General features: G+C 42.1%; 1 protein-coding gene across 5 annotated transcripts in view; it reads right to left on the reverse strand.

Annotated features, from left to right (window-relative positions):
• Positions 1–14,957, reverse strand: part of LOC105478180 (NHS actin remodeling regulator) — a 366,659-nt gene that overhangs the window by 65,335 nt on the left and 286,367 nt on the right. The window lies entirely within an intron of this gene.

Below are 14,957 nucleotides of genomic sequence, written 5' to 3' on the forward strand. Positions count from 1 at the left end.
TTTCTAGACTACTATTATACAAATGTAATCCTATCATAGCCCCTTTCTAAATGGTGTTCAGTTCTGAATCGGGGACCTGAGTTAATAAGACAGGACCACCCATACACTGTTTTAATTGCTTGTTTCCCTGTCAAACTAGATGCTTTTTCAGGGCAAGGGGAGTATTTATTCTCTATATTTCAGCATCAAGGACAGTGTTGGACACATAGTAGGTGCTGCATAAATGCTTGCTCTATGAACTAATAAGGTTGTCTAATGTTGTTAAATACACCGGTAGGCTATAGAAATAATCTGCCAAAGTTTTTGTTCTTCAGAAAACATTGCTAAAGCCACACCCTCAATTTACAGTCAGTATTAACAAAAGCTTTTCCTTGAAAACCAGATGTATAGGAGTCAGGCTGAATTAGGAGTTGCTTTGGGGCATCCACAAAAATTAAGATTGTGCGGGAGAGTACACTAAATAGGGCTCTGCTTCTCTGCTGCAGCTCTGCTAAGTGGTGGCTTTCCCTCTCCTCTTTTGCTTTTTCTTCTCTAACTCAACCTTCAAATTAGCTCTTGGAATCTGCAGGTGGAGTAACTCTTTGTTCTAATACACCCTTTGCCAAGACTTGCCAGTGAAAGCTGCAAGTACCTGGTTGGCCCAAAGGGTGAGTTTGATTTCTCTTCAGGGTGGATCCTCAGGCAGTGCATGAGGAACTGGGAGTGCCTGTAGCCCAGCCCATGCTCAGATGCCTTCCCAGCACCCTCTCAGAAGTCACCCAATCTGACACTGCCTCTGGCCTTCAGGCACCCTCCAGCCCCAGATAGTGACTTTCGTTGCAGAGCTCACTTACTCAGAGACATCCAGGCCAGACCAACTTGGCCAAAGATCATGATCAGAAAAGGAACGGACTACTCCATAACCTCAAAGAGTAAGGAAGTACTTTTTTGCACGTCATTTTTTTAAGCCCTCAAACCCATGCAGCAGTTGGAATAGAGGTCAAATTGCAGAGGACAGCAACCTGCAAACCGAATGGAATGAGTCAGTGTCATCAGACTAGAGGTCTGTTTTGAACCCAAGCAATGGTTCAAGCTACATGTAGGGTCACACTGATTGTTCTAACAATGGATCAACTCCAGACATAAGCATTTTTGACAGAATTTGACATTGCAGAAACAGCTGGCTAATCTGGTCATTCCAGTAACAAATGAGAACCATTAATTATTTCATTACACTTAACCCATAAACCAGTCCTCTAACTGGATGTTTCCCAAAAGTTGCCAGTGAATTCAATTAAATGTGCTGATTCAGTCCTGTGTAGACATAGCATAGACTCCTGTTAGTGGGTGGTTATGAGGCTTCTTCTGTCAGTTCTGTGAGGGATTAAATATCAGGGCAAGAATGCTTACATGAAAAGATAAAGGTATTGAAGAGAAGGCAATTGGAACCTAAACACAACTTGGGAATCTCATTTTATTTAAGAATGAGCTTTGGCCACTCTTCTGACTTTTTGTAACCTGCTTTTAAAAGCTGTCAAACCAATAGGTTTGGTGAATACAACATTTATTTGCCTTTTATCCACCCACAGAAAAGTGTTCTTTCCAGAACAAAAGCCACTGGGGACAAGTGGTGCACAGAGATGCCCAGATTCCCATCCCTTTCACCATTGTGTCAGCTTACCATTGTGCACTTCTGAGTCTTCTGAGTAGCTATGGGCTCAAGTCCATTCTAGAAATGCCAATGTCCTTTGTGATGGAGTTTTCTGCAAAGCCACAGAGAGCAGGATCTACTGGGGCTGCCCAGGCAAGCTGCCTTTTCAGCAACAACATACTGCAGAAGTTTCGTCTTCCTGGGGTGAATTCAAGCCAGGGGCCTGGAGCAGAGCGTTCAGGGCCTGAACTATGGGACTAACAGGCCTTTACAGTAACAAGTGAGGATTTGGGGCTTTGGGGTAGGTTGTGTTTACTCGAATAGGTCCCCAAAAGCTCATCTCAAAGTTAATAAAATCCCAGTTGAATATTCCATTTTTAGTGAGGACTCCAAGGTTGTTAGGCCCTTCCTTTGCCACCTGCTTCCCTGAACTGCATTTTCTCCATCACTGTCTCTCCCTACTTCCTTCCTTTGTCCCCTTCACATTTCTTTCCCTGTTGTCCTTGGCCTGAGCCCTCTAGTGGATCAAGATTAGGGGGCCCTTTTTTGGACATATTAAATTTCCCAGACTGCAAAGAAACTCTTGTTGTTGTTGTTGTTTCCATTTGGTATATAGGTCAAAAAATAATAGCTGTTATGGCCATGGCAAGGATGAAATCTTTAAGTCCCCAGAAACATCAGACCAGGAAACTGGAATAATGTTCTTATCCATTCATATTGAAGCCCCTGCTATGGCCCTCATTGTCCAATGCTTACCTTCATTTGTGCAACTGATTTCTGCCCTGCTTCTCTCACTCTTTCATGTGCTGAGGATAATATTGATGTCAATGAATTTCAGTCTTTCTCTGAATATTCATTCACTCAACAAATAATTACCGAACACCCACTACCTCCGTCTGAGGCACTGAAAGACATATGAGGTCTCTGTCTTCCTGGAACTTGCTGTCTACTGGGAGAGATAGATGACAAATAAGCATACAGATGTACTGTCAGGTGGCGTAAATTCTGTGAAGTCAGAAAGTGGAACAAGGTGATAAAGAGTGATGGAGTTGCTATTTTAGAGAGGATGTTGTGGCAGATGCTTCGTGCCTTGCCAATGTGCCTTCAGTATTCACTTCAACACTCAGAAGGCTGCTTCTCATGATTCCCCAAGACCCTCTGCCTAATGGTGATTTTTTTCCCCTTTGACGATGGGAGAATGCTTGGCCCACATGCAGGGCAAGCAGGAAGTGTTAGATATTTAATGACACTGGGAGCAGCCCTGGAGCAGTGACAGATGCCCTCCTCTGCGGTCAAGATAACTCTGAAGTGTGTTCTACACTATCTCTCAGAGTTCCTCAGCAGGACTGAGTCACAGCTGCCCACATGGTAGCTGCTTGATAGCACACCTTTCTTAGATCCTTTCCCTTATCCCTCTCACTTCCCCACTCCCCTGCTGTATTACTTGGGTTCATCTCTCTGATAGACTACTTGTACTCAAATTCTTGTCTCAGGGTCTACTTCTGGGGGAATTCAAACTAAGATAGTAGTTAGGCAAGGCATCTCTGCAAAGGTGACATTTGAGCAGTCTCCTGATCCAGTGAAGGGGTGAGCTGTGTGAAAACATGTGGTAAGAGAATTCCAAGCAGAGAGAACAGCAAGTGCACAGGCCCCAAGGTCGGATCTTGTTTGAATGTTTGAGGAACAGCAAAGCCAGAATGCAGGAACAGAAGGAGTGAGGCAAAAGGCATTAGGACAGGTCTTACTTTCCTCATTTCATAGTTACAGTATCTCCTTTAATCCTTTCTTTCACGATTTCCTCCAATATGCTCACTTCTCATTTCTCTGATGGCTCATTTTCTGAGAGTTCTGTCATTTTTTTTTTGTATTATTAATTTCACTCTATTTAACTGTATTTGTGTGTGTGTGTGTGTGTGTGTGTGTGTGAGAGAGAGAGAGAGAGAGAGAGAGAGAGAGACAAGGTCTCACTGTGTCACCCAGGCTAGAGTGCAGTGGCGTGATCATAGCTCACTGCAGCCTTGGCCTCCTGGGCCCAAGCAGTCCTCCTGCCTTAGCCTCCTGAGTAGCTGGGACTACAGGTGTGTGCCATCACCCCTGGCTAATTTTTTTTTTTTTTTTTTTTTTTTTTTTTTTTTTTAGAGAGAGATGGGGTTTTGCCATGTTGCCAGGGCTGGTCTCAAACTCCTGGGCTCAAATTATTTGCCTGCCTTGGCATCCCAAAGGGTTAGGATTACATGCATGAGACACCATGCCTGGTCCTTAACTGTACCTTTAAAAAGGAAAAAAAAAATGTGAGGCAGAAAGTCTGATGTGGAACCACTGATTGGTGCAGGGGAGCTGGGGGACTGTCCATGACCCCTCTTAGGGAAGCCGCCTCCAGGGGAAAGCAGCAGGCTCTCTGCATTGTCATTGTCGCCCCCTTTCCTTGCCAAATTTAAGAAAGATGAGAGACTTCTTTTCTCCTGCTCCATGGTTATCCTCCTATCACTAGTACCTTCTCCTGAGAACTCACCTTAGGCCAAGCTTCATCCCATGTGCTTGACCTTCATCATCTCTGATGCTCACACCACTCTGAAAACCAAACAATGCCTACATCTAGCTGAGGAACACAACCTCCTTCCATCTAGTTTACCCTCCTGTGGCAGATGAGGTGCTTCCCCTCACACCTCTGGCTCCACCTGAGACACCCCGGCAGCATTTTCCAAGGCCACAGAGCCCTCACCATGCATTCCAAGCCCTGTGGAGGCAGCTAGTTTGATCCTGAACGGGAGACTCCAGATCACAGAGGATGTGGAGTTCTCTTTAAGGCAGCTGGCATGAGCTCAGCACAGATGCCTCCCAAAGCAGGACTGCTTTGCTGACTCCTGGGAGGTTTATCATCAAAACTCCCTGCCTTGACCCATATCCTGCCTCTCTCCATTTGTGCTTCTGGCTGGAGCTACCGTGTAACCAACGGCAGGGTCTATTAGTGCTTCGTTCTGCTCACAGTTCCTCTTGGAGGAGTTGGCTTCTAAAAATTAGTTAGCAATAAGTGAGCCACGAGATTATAAATGTTAAAGCCTGAAAGGCAGGCCAGAGAGTCTGAGCTCTATTGACAGAAGTAATCTGTAATCTGTATGGGGAGTCCTCAATAAGTCCCTTAACATCTCTAGGACTTAGCTTTCTCTCAGGCTGGAAGCAATAACAAATAGTTTTAGGGCTCCCTTTTGCTCCTTTCTAATTGTCCTTAGTGTTTACCAAATTTCCATTCTACATCTGTATTTTCCAGCTTTCTCGGCAGTTTGATGGGGGCCAAATGACTGAGTGTTGGCTAATGGGATGTAGGCAGAAGTGATGTACACCACTTTCAGGCTGGATCCTTAACAAAACTTCCCAAGAGCCTTGGTTCTCTCTTTTCCCCTGCTGCTAGGAGGGTACATGTTCTAGACTTACACCAGACTTTGTGTAAGGAAGGAAGAGAACTTTTATTGTGTTAAAGCACTGAGCTTTGTTGGTTTATCTGTTATCATAGCATAGCCTAGCCTATCCTGACTAATCCAGTTTTTTATCCTGCCTGCTCATTCACTTATTCATTCACTCATTCATTCATTCATTCATTCATCCAGTTGCTCATTCATATTTTCAGCTTTCATTCATTCACTTGGTATTAACTAAGTGCTTACTGCATGCTGGCACTAGTACTTTAGCATAGATAAATCTTGGGGACTTTCCCCAGAGGAGCTGGATGTCCAGGTGAGGAGATGGATATGGGAACAGAGAAAATATTAAGAGTGTGACAAGTTTGTACTAGGTGCATAACACCATGTTGTTTACAGAGAAATAAATACTCAGAGGCCTACTCGGTCCTAGCTCCATTCTTTATCAAACTTGTTTCACCTAGGCAGTGCTTACCACTGCATACTGCACCATTCTAAAAGAGTTGCATTTACCTCTACCCTTCTTTCACCAGTCCATCATTCTAAATCATTTCCCTCAATACCATTTCTGCAGGCCATGCCCCTGTTTGGAAATAATATAGGGGTTTTTCATTTCCTACGTAAGATCTAAACTCCTCAATTTGGCATTGATCTGGCTCCAAGGTATCTTTCTATCATTGTTTTCCATTTCTTCTTTACCCAAAACTTCCACTACAACCAGATGGGGATAATCCATATTTAAACAACCCACACCACTGGTAATCCCATGCCCCATGTCTTTTCTCATACCATTCTTTCCCCAGGACTTCCCTCCTTGTCTAGCCAATCTCTTCTCTTCAAAGTCCTACCTCAAGTGATATGTTTGGTCTTTCTGCCTACTCTAGCCTACAGTACTGATACATTTAGCAACTTAGATGAAACATAAAATTCCTTGAAAAACTTAGCAAGGGACACAGGAGAAATAGAAAATACAAATAGTCCTGTAAATTCTAAAGAAATGGAATTCTTAATAAAAACCACAAGGAAAATTCCAGACCCAGATGGCTTCACCAGTGAATTCCATCAGACATTTAGGGAAGAAATAATACCAATTTACATAAATTTTTCTAGAAAATAGAGGAGGAGAGAACACTTCCCAACTCATTGTATGAAGTCTGTATAATCCTAATATGGAAACCTGATGACAGGCATCTCTGAAAAATCTATAGCTAATATACTTAATGGTGAAACATTTATTTCCCTTAAGATTGGGAAGAATTTTAAAAAACACTCTCATCAGTGTAATAAGACAAATAGATAGAAAAAGAAGAATACTGTCATTATTGAGACGACATGATTGTGTAGGTTAAAAACCCTATGGAATCTACAAAAAACTACTAGAACTAAAGAGTGAATTTAGAAAAGTCACTGGATACGAAAAGGTCAATATATAAAAATCAATTGCATTTATATATATACACATACATATAAATATAATTGATTATATATTGATTTATATATTGATTATTATATATAAACTAGTAATGAAAAATTAGAGAATGAAATAAAAAGAATACCATTTATAATAGCATCACAAATATCAAATACAAAGGCCAAACAAATCTAACAGAAAATATGCAAGTCCTTTACACTAAAATCTGCAAACTTTGCTAAGAGAAATTAAAGAAGACCTATTGATCAAAAGCTATAGCATATCCAGGGCCTGAAGATACAACATTGTTAAAAATGTCCATGCTCTCCAAATCCATCTATACATTCAAATGAATGCCAATCAAAATCATACCATGTTTTTTTGAAGAAATTGACAAGCTGATTCTAAAATGTATATGAAAATGCACAGGTTCTAGAATAGCTAAAACAATCTTGACAGAGAACAAATTTGAAGGATTTTTACTATCTGATTTCAAGACTTACTATAATTCTACAGAGGTCAAGACAGTGTGGTTTTGGCAAGAAAGTAGACATATAGATCAATGAAGCAGCACAGAGAATTCAGAAATAGACCCACACATAAATAGTTGAATTGATTGTTTGAAAAAGGCATTAAGTCAATTCCATGGGAGAAAGGAAGGAGTTTTCTGGTTTTCTTTTTACAAATGGTTCTGGAACAAATAAATATACATATGGGGAAAAATGAATTTTGACCCTACCTTACTCCATACACAACCAGTAATTAGAGAAGGACCATAGACCTAAACATAAAAGCTAGAACCATAAAACTCCTAGAAGAAAATGTATGAAATAATATTTATGAACTTGAGGGAAGCAGATTGTTCTGACAGTGTCCAGAGGCTAGTCATAAAAGAAAACATTAAGAAATTGGACTTTGTCGAAATTAAAAATTTCTGCTCATCAAGAGAACACTATTAAAAAACAGGCAAGGTAAGTACTTGGAGTAAACATTTGCAATACAAATATCTAACAAAGAACTTTTACTCAGTGTATATAAAGAGCTACTACAAATAAAAAATATCAATAATAAAAAGACAAAAGAATTAAAAACAAGAAAAAGTCTTAATTAGACACTTCACAAGATATATGAATGCCTACTAAGTACATGAAAAGGCGTTCAACGTTATTTGTCATCACAGAAATGCAGATGAAAGCCACAATGAGATACCATTTCATATCCACTAGAATGGCTCCTGACATACCAAGCATTGATGAGGATGCAGAACAACTAGAACTCTGATACGTTGGTGATGAGAGTGCAAAATGATACAACAATTTTTGAAGAATCTCTGCCAGTTTCTTATAAAACTAAACATACATTTACCCCATAACTAAGCAATTTTACTCCTAGATATTTACCAAAATAAACGAAAAATGTAAATCCACGAAGATTTGTAGAAGAATATTCTTAGAAGCTTTATTCATAATATCCCCAAACTGGAAACAGCCCAACTAAGTCAGTGAATAAAGTATGGTATATTCTTACAATGGATTACTGCTTAGCAATAAAAAAGAATAAACTACTGATACATACAACAGCATGGATAAATTTCAAAAATACTATGCTGAATGAAAGAGGCTAGACATTTTTTAAAGTCATACTCATGATTCAATTTATGTAAGCTCTTGAACCAGTGAATCTAATCTACATGATAGAAATCAGAATAATGGTTGCCAAAAGGTGTGGCAGAGTGACTGGAAAGGAGTACTGAAGACATTTTGGGATGATGGAAATGCATTATATCTTGTTTTGGGGGGTTGTTACATGGATGTATATGTCAAAGCTCATTGAACTTAACACTTAAGACTTAGGCATAACTCAACTGTATGTAAATTATATCTCACTTAACAAAAAATATTACTCCTTCTCTCCCCCCCACCCTACAAAATGACATGTTGGATGCTACTGTGTTATATCATTATTTAGTATTTCCATGCATGGTTATCCATTTTAAACTTTCTTAGATTCCTCAAGCAGAGCCTGCACAATACTAGGGACTCCTCATTTGTTGAATGAATGAATGAATGAATGAATGAATGAATGAATGAATGAGTAATAATCAGACAGAGTAAAATGGAAAGGAAAAGTAAAGAAAAATCAAAATATAACATCATACCAATTTCTACTGTTTCTATTTTCCTGGGAGTCAACACCACTGCAAACACAGGTCCCTATTCCCAGTGAAAAACAATAACCCAATATCTAAGACATTTTGCTTTTATTTACAATAAAAGAGGAGGCAAGGAAATAAGAGAAAGCTTTTTGTCTCCTAGATTTTGAGGTAACACCACATTATTATTACTATATTTCTTAACTCTAGTGAGATAGACCAAAAGACATCTGATGAATCACCTTTTCATTCATAAAAGCCTGCTTATATCTTTCATCACTTTTATCCTGCTAGAATAATAGCAGAGAAACAGTACTTGATGGGCCTGCATTATCAGATGCTATTGGAAAGGTCTAGATAAGAGCACTGAACCACCTATTAGTATTCTGCATGCAAACCCTTCTCTATAACCCAGAGTCATCTGTATCCTGGCAACCCTCAAAATTTCATTCTCATTGAATTGCTAGATCTTTATCAAAATATAATTATAGCCCTAATTTGAAAGATAAATTTTGATTGCCAGTGCCATGCCCAAAGGAAGAAATAATCAGGTGGGAGAGCACTTAGGCACAATTGTTAACCATATAATCAATGTCATGAATCATCCATCCCCTAAAAATCGCAAAATACAACTTTGGGGGACGTTGTAAGGGGTAGTATGAGGAGGGGAAAATCCTTGAGGCATCAGACTTACTTGTGACTCTGGTACATTATGTTTGCTTAACTTCTCATGCTGTCACTTAAGTGCTTGTCATGTCTTCCCAACTGGAAGTCTGAGGAAGGCCCAGGCTTCTGTGTGTGCCCACAGTGGCCCAGCCTGTAGTAGGAAGTAACCCAGTCTATAACCCCTCCTTCACTTGACCTCCAGGTAAAGTTTCTTGGAAGTAAGCTTTGAGACAGAAATTGGGGTGTGGGAAGCATATCAGGAAATGTTCTCTGGGCAACACCTGTGGAAGAAATGGATTAAGCAGGGCTGGGCAGAGGGAGAAGTTGGGCTAGAAGAGTCACAACGAAGGCTCAGCCCATCACATGGGGAGCTCTAGAGCTGCGATGGATGGCCCTGTAGAATTGTCCTGAGTTGAGGCAAGGTGGGTGGGCCTTTATACTACTGTATTGACCATTCATCAGAGGAGTGCTGCCCTTGGAAGGAGTGTGACCTTAGGCGGGGTTACTTTCTTCAGGGAAGGACAATTTGCAAAGAGGGATGCAGCTGTGAGCTGTCAGCCATGGCACCTAGCTCTGGCGAATGAGTGCTTGGGGAATAAGTGCTTGAGCCCTGACGAAGAGGGGTAGACAGTGAATCAAAGTAGCCATTGCACCCTCACTGACTACAGTGACTCAGAAGCCTGGGGAAAATAATCTGAAATGGATTCCCAAAGGATTGAACCCACCAGCCCATTTCTGCAGGAGAGCAGTTCTACCTCCTGAGGCAGGCAGGGGCTCCTGCTGTGCATGCTGAATCCCCTCGGAATGTGTGACTTGCCAAGAGAAGAGTAAATGGAGATTAGAAATACTCCTGTCTTCAAGAGGGGAACATCACACACTGGGGCCTGTTGGGGGGTGCGGGGCAAGGGCAGGGATAGCATTAGGAGAAATACCTAATGTATGGGGGGCTTAAAACCTAGGTGATGGATTGATGGGTGCAGCAAACCACCATGGTGCATGTATGCCTATGTTACAAACCTGCACGTTCTACACATATATCCCAGAACTTAAAAGTATAATAAAAAGAAAAAAGAAATATTCCTGTCTTCTCATCCAATTGGTATGCTCCTGCCTTTTCACAAACTATCCTTAGTTTATGTCTGAGGATAGGTATTGATACCTTTTAAAAAATAGATACCTTTGAGACAGTATGGCAGGAGCAAGAGAGCAGAAATCACACACTTCTGTTCCCCTTCTCTTTGGGCAGTCACATCTACAGCCTCGATGCTTCCATAGGGCATAAATGATTTGTTAGTTTCAGGATGAAGAAATAATCAAGCATCTATTAATATAATAGTCTTGCTCCATTGGAGCAAAAGGAATGGATTTTATTTAACCTATATTTTAATGTACAGTCAACTCCTCCTGAGATCTTTGGGAATCCTCAAATTTGTAAATACAGAAGCTTCAGACTTTACCTTTGTGGATGTCTGTTTCCATGTCTCCTGTTATTTATTCCCCTGGTTAATTCCCTTACCTGGGGTTTGGGCTGGGCCTGTGACTTGCCTCATTCTGTTGGCAAAACAAGACACAGGCCCAACCTAAGAAAACCTGGAAGCTCCTGCCTTTGCACCCTTGGGCACTCTGAGTTGCCAGGTAAGAAATCCAGTTACCCTGCTGGAGTGATCACATGGAGAGACCACTGGGAAAGACTATGTGGAGAGGGAGAATCCCTGAGACTACCCAGAAAGAGACGTAAGCACAGCCAGTCCAGTGACCCAGCTGAACCTTGCCTGCAGGTGACATACCATCTGACCAACCACCAGCAAGACTAGCAGAGCTGTCCAGTTAAGCTTATCCCAGATTGCAGAATTTTGAACCAATAGATTGGCTTGTATCTTAAGCCAGTAAATTTTGGGGTGGTTTCTCCTGCAACAATAGATAAACAACCACAAAAAGCAATTTCTTCCAGAGTTAAGTGACTATGATGGCCTTGCCTGCCCCTACCAAGTCAACTGCCTCTTAATCTTGCACCGAAGGTTACGGTTGACCATGGCTGCTTTTCACAAAGAAACAGACATTTTTATTACTTCACAGTGGTAACGGACTACACAACAGTGTCTATCCCAAAAATCTTGAAAGAAAAAAAAAGCTTCATTGGGCTGTTGGAGCTGGAGGTTGGGAGCTGAGCTTCTTCACTAGCTAAGTAGCTCAATCCTGTGTATCCATTTTATATGCTTGAGGCTCAAAGACATGCCTCAGCAAATTTACAAATGACTCCCCTCATGGATCTTCAAGGTCACTCACTTAAAAAGGAAATTAAAAATGTCCCAGTTGGACATCCCAGAAAGGGCTGGAGAAGGAGTCTACCAGATCAGAGAGGTAGTATAGTAAAATAATCCAGGGTTGGATTCTAGAGCCATAGTACCCAGGATCAAATCCCAAATTTGTCATTTGTTTGCCGTAAAACCTTGAACAAGTTATTTATCTTCTCTGTGCCTCAGTTTTTCATCTGTAAAATGGGGATAATAATAACCTCTACCTCCTAGGGTTATTGTGAGGATTAAATGAGCTATATATGTGCAGGGCATAGATTAGTGTCTGGTTATTCTTTGCCTGATTATAAGTGATTATACAGTAAGAACCAGAAGAAAATCATACATGGATTTTAAATCATATGAAGTCATTTTTAGTGACTATACATTATGAAAGCATGTCAGCTTTCAGAAACAATATCCTATATAACTGTTTTCATAAGAGGGCAGGGTCAACATAGCATGGTAGAAGGAGCACTGAGCCAAGAGAAGGGGATCTAGGTATGATTTCAGCCCTGCTATAAACCAGCTGTGTTATATGGGGAAAGTTATCTATAAATTGAGGAAAATGATAATGACCTTGCCTACAGAGGTTGGACTAGATGGTCCCTGTAGGAGCCTTTTATGTTTCTACATCTTTCCAAATCCCTTTAAGACAGGAAAGAGGAGGTGGAATTACTACCATTTTTAAGATGGAGATCTGTATTTGGCCATATGACTTGTCCAGAGCCAAACTCCAATATCAAAGTAGAGCTTAAAAAGGGCCCCTCCATGCCAGAGAGTGTACTGCCATAGCACAAACTGCACAGACTACATTTCCCAGTCCCCTTGCAGTTAGATGTGGCCATGTGATTGAGTTCTGGCCATGGAATGTGGGTGGGAGTGAGAGGTGCTGCTTCCAGGGTAATCTTCCATGTTCTTGTTTTCCCTTCTCCTGGTTGGATGCAGAAGACCCAGTAGGGGCTTCAAGGCCCTAAGAAATGGTAGATTCATTAGAAGAGACTAGGTTCCTTATAATCACAAGTCAAAAAGCTGTTTTGACATTATATAAGAAATAAACTGCTATTGTGTTAAACCCTGAAATTTGGGGCTCACCTGTTATGGTGTTTATCCTTCCCTGACCAGTATACTCACTGTGGGTCTCTAGTCAATTGCCGGTTCAGGTTCTGATCTTCAAGAGGAAAAGCTTATTCGACATTATTTAAGAAATAAACTGCTATTGTGTTAAACCCTGAAATTTGGGGCTCACCTATTATGGTGTTTATCCTTCCCTGACCAATATGCTCACTGTGGGTCTCTAGTCAATTGCTGGTTTAGGTTCTGATCTTCAAGAGGAAGCAGCCCTTTCTATTTAAGACCAAGGGATCATTGATATCTTATTTGGTACAGGTCAAGTCAAGCCAATGATGTTCTTATAAAATTGAAATCTCAACCCATGGTCTTCCCATATCTACTCTTCTAAGCTGGCCAAACTTGGTCACTGTTGCACTGGGTCCTTATACTACATTTCATCATCATTAATCCTTTGTCTTCCATGGGGAACACAAAGATGGTGGAAATTTTAAAAATAAACTAGCAACTGTGTGCAAGTCTCCACTAGAAGACTAGAGGAATGATGGATATCTCGAAGGTGCTGTTTCTTGGTCTCTTCCTTCCCCCCAATCACGATCTCTATCTTAATAGTTGCCCAGTGATTATAGTTATGACATACAGAAAATAAAGGTAAAAATTTTAAATCGAAATTCATTTTGAAAGAGAGGGGAAAATCACTTGGTAGATTCCATCTTGAACAGAGAATGCTTGCCCTTACATTCCCTTGCTGTTTAGTTCATTTATTTCACTGGAGAAAAAAATAGGCATTTACATTTTTCAGCAATCGCTAATGCATTCTTGCCAAAAAATAAAAAATAAAAATCCCATCATCCAACCAAATCAAGAACAGAGGGGGCCTTTTTTTCTTCCAGCTGGACTTTGCCACCATTGCCATGAAAGAAAAAGTGAACAAGGAAGAAATGAAGGCTTTTGAAAATAAATAATGAGGGAAGCCTAGCAGGCTTGCAGAATCTAGGACCCACGGGAGAAGACCTGCGCTTCCTGCTTCCACTGCAATCACTGCAAAGTCCTCAATCCCTTCCTATCTCCATTCCAGGTGGCCTCTTCACCATCAGCTGGAGGCGGCCCCCTTCAGACAGGCTGGGGCCACCCTCCTGCTGACCAGGAAGAGGCTCCTCACTCAACTGTCCAGGGGTTTCCACCTGGAAAGGAAAGAGTAGTAGCCCAGCTGCTATCCACACAGTAGGAAGTTGGCATGGTTTAAGTGCCACCTGGCCCCTTTTGTCCCTCTGTATTCTGGAACGAACTCCATTGTGAGGGAGTTGCTTGTTGGCTTTAAAGTGCAAAGGAGGAAGCCCTTTGGGGCAAGAGAGGGACCCTGTCCAGGCTCCCATCCTCCAGTCTTGCAGCCCAGTGGCTTTGGGCCTCACCCAGGAATGGATGAGGCTTCTCAGAGCTGCTGCCCTTCTCACATGGACCAGCATTCAACATCCCTGCCTTGCCTTGAGACCTGAAGGTGAATTGCTCTGAAGGATGTGTGGACCTGGTCTAAGGCTGTCTGGGGCCCCAAGTTTGGCCCACCCTCAGGGAGCTGGGAAGGAGACCCCACCCCTCTAAAAGCAGGGTCAAGCCAAACTGTACCTCCAACTGCAGGGCTATTTTTAGATGCTGTTATCTTTGCCTTGCTCACAAGCAGCTGTGAAAAACAAACTGGTCACCAAGAGGCAAGAAACTGCAAAATAAAAACCTCATAAAACAAAAGCTCCAAAACTCCAGAGCATACCACACTATGGCAAAACACTGTGCACCATCATGGCGGGACCTGCTGAGTCTTCCCCTCAGTGGGGTGAGGGAGGGTGTTGCTCTTTCACTGCCCACACATTCCTGGCCTAGCATGCCATGAGCAAGTCCAGCTTTGGCTCACTGTCCCTGGAATGGGTAGTGGGTCAGGCTGCCCCACTCATGGGCACAGATGGTGAGTCCTGGGGACAGGTGTGCCAGGTAAGTGGGAGTGATGGGGTTAACACTGCCACAAAAGGAAAAGCTCCAGCTCACTCCCCTCTCTTCCAGCTCATCCTAACAGCCCATTTGCCTTACAGCATCACAGCTCCTTGACAGTAAAACCCCTGCACAGGCAAAATGTCATCTAACACCAAGTGGCAGGGCAGGAACACAGGAGAGGGCACCAAGCAGGATCCCCGACTTCTCCCCAGCCCTTAGAAGCCCTCAAAAGGCCAAACCTCAGGGCGCCCTTCCACTCACAGCGCCGTGGAATCATCATTCCCCCTGCAGGAAACCCAGCACCAGACGCTGCAGCCCCTGCAGACCCCTCCAC

Source organism: Macaca nemestrina, chromosome X (assembly GCF_043159975.1).
Source record: "Macaca nemestrina isolate mMacNem1 chromosome X, mMacNem.hap1, whole genome shotgun sequence".
Lineage (NCBI taxonomy): Eukaryota > Metazoa > Chordata > Mammalia > Primates > Cercopithecidae > Macaca > Macaca nemestrina.